Raw genomic sequence first — 2,212 nt, forward strand, 5'->3', positions numbered from 1 at the left:
TTTCATATAAATTCAATTTCTGGGGCAATTAATAGTATATAGGTAATACAAAAAAAAAACAAAAACTGCCCACTCACCTGGAGTTCGCCCTAAAACTCCCTAGCACAATACATCAAGGCGTCATGACGATCGGCGCCTAAAACAATAATCAAATCCAACCTCAGAAATCATATCGATAGAATATATAACTTATATAAAACACGTCACTACGCAGTTCGATCCGGAAGATCTGCAACTCAGATTTCAAATCCATAACTTCCAGAGGTCTACAATATACCTCTAGGACAACATCCTAAAATTTCATTACCATCCAACGGTCGGATCTCCGTCAATTTCCAAAACCAAGTGACGGTTAACATTCTATTTTATGAACTTACAACTCCAATTCCGGAAGATCCGTAACTCGGATTCCCAATTCGTAAGTTCCTATAATCCTCAAATATTATGTATTACAATGTATCAAAGTTTGGTGACGATCCAACGGTCGGATCGTCAATTCACATTTTCACCTAACCACGAATCGTAACCAACTTAGGTTCAATTACTCAATTTACGTCCATCAATTATCAAAACTGAACCTAGAACCCTAAACACCTGCTAAGAATGACATTGGCGGCCCATTGGCCACGCGCCACCGCGGTGAATACTATATAAATGTTATTTAAAGCATATAACCAACAATTCTCAATAACTTCTCATACGATGCTCAATTTGGGTATATGAATATACCACAATGACCTACTCGACGTCACGGACGTCGAAAAATTTTTAAAATAATTTTTGGGCTTGTCACGCGCCCCCACGCGCCAAGAAGGGCACGGGTTCACGCGCCCCCACGCGCGTCTCCTACCTTGGTTCGCCGGTTTCTGGGCAGTTTTTCAAATCGCTATAACTTTGTCATTTCTTCACCATTTTCAACGTTCTTTATATCAAAATGAATATCTTGACGAGATGAACACATCCATACCTGCCTCAACCCCCAACTCGTCGGGGATTCACCGGAAAAAGCCTCGAAAGCCGTCGGACTCGCCGGAAACTGGGTAAGTTTCAAATGAGTATAACTTCTTTAATACTCAAGGAAATTGGGTGAAACAAAAACAAAAGTTGTAGTTCTCGAAGAGGCGAAGAGAATGGTACCACGCATGACGTCTAACTCTCCGTGGTTTGGCCGAAAAACGCCTCGAAAGGCACGGGTCAAACTTGAACTTTTCGATCTCGATATTTTTACGTCCAAAAACCTCCAACGAACTACCCCAAGCCTCCTAAGGACCTCAAGAAGCTTCCTACAAGCTTGAAAACTCCTAAAAATCAACCAATACAAAGTTGATGAATAGTGTCAAACTCGGTGCTTGTGATTTCGACGTGAAAACGTTGAAGTTCTTACCTGAAATGGGTATGGATGAACTTGTATCGACGAGATGAAGACGATAGTGGTCTTTGTTTCCTCGATCTGTAAATATTTAAAGGTCAATGAGTGTTGTCCGTACGAGTTGCAGAGAGAGAGAAAAGCTGAGAGAGAAGAGAAAGAGGGTGCGGGGAAGGAGAGAGAGAAGAGGGTGGTTTATGTGGGTGTGTACATGTCCCATATGTGATCCATCCAAATCAAACCAGAACCCAACTTTCTTTAAGTCTCTAGTTCACTTTAGGTCCAACTTTAGTAAAATCATCCAAAAATCAACTTAATTAAGTCACACATACACACAACCCCACTTGACGACCAAGGGTAATTTCGTAACTTCACGTCCTCGGAAATGAAATTCCGGAACGGGCTGTGACAAAAACTCAATTCACTAAATTAATATAAATTCTTGAAAAATATATAAAATCTCAATAATACTAATACAGAAATTATAATAATTTCCGGTAACAAAATTTTAAAATTCCTCAATTAAATTTCCATAACCATAAATCGATTTATTTCCTATTTTTGTCCACATATTCATAATTGTAACATCCCACATCGCCCAGGGGAGTGGATCCTGTAAGCCTTATATGTATATTCTCATCTTTACCTAGCACAAGGCCTTTTGAGAGCTTACTGGCTTAGGGCTCCATCAGAACTCCGAAGTTAAGTGAGTTCGTGTGAGAGCAATCCCAGGATGGGTGACCCACTAGGAAGTTCTCGTGTGAGTTCCCAGAAACAAAACCATGAAGGTGTGGTCAGGGCCCTGAAGTGTGTCGACAAGGACGTCGGGCCCCTAACGGGGGTGAA

At 41.0% G+C, this 2,212-nt stretch overlaps 1 long non-coding RNA gene across 1 annotated transcript; it reads right to left on the reverse strand.

The window, feature by feature from the left end:
• Positions 1–858: 858 nt before the first annotated feature.
• LOC126596112 (uncharacterized) lies at positions 859–1,764 on the reverse strand. The gene is made up of 3 exons (XR_007613835.1): positions 1,385–1,764; positions 1,138–1,301; positions 859–1,036 (listed from the first exon to the last, which is right to left on the reverse strand). It is a non-coding gene; the product is annotated as an uncharacterized LOC126596112 (long non-coding RNA).
• Between the last annotated feature and the right edge of the window lie 448 nt (positions 1,765–2,212).

Source organism: Malus sylvestris, chromosome 13 (genome assembly GCF_916048215.2).
Source record: "Malus sylvestris chromosome 13, drMalSylv7.2, whole genome shotgun sequence".
Lineage (NCBI taxonomy): Eukaryota > Viridiplantae > Streptophyta > Magnoliopsida > Rosales > Rosaceae > Malus > Malus sylvestris.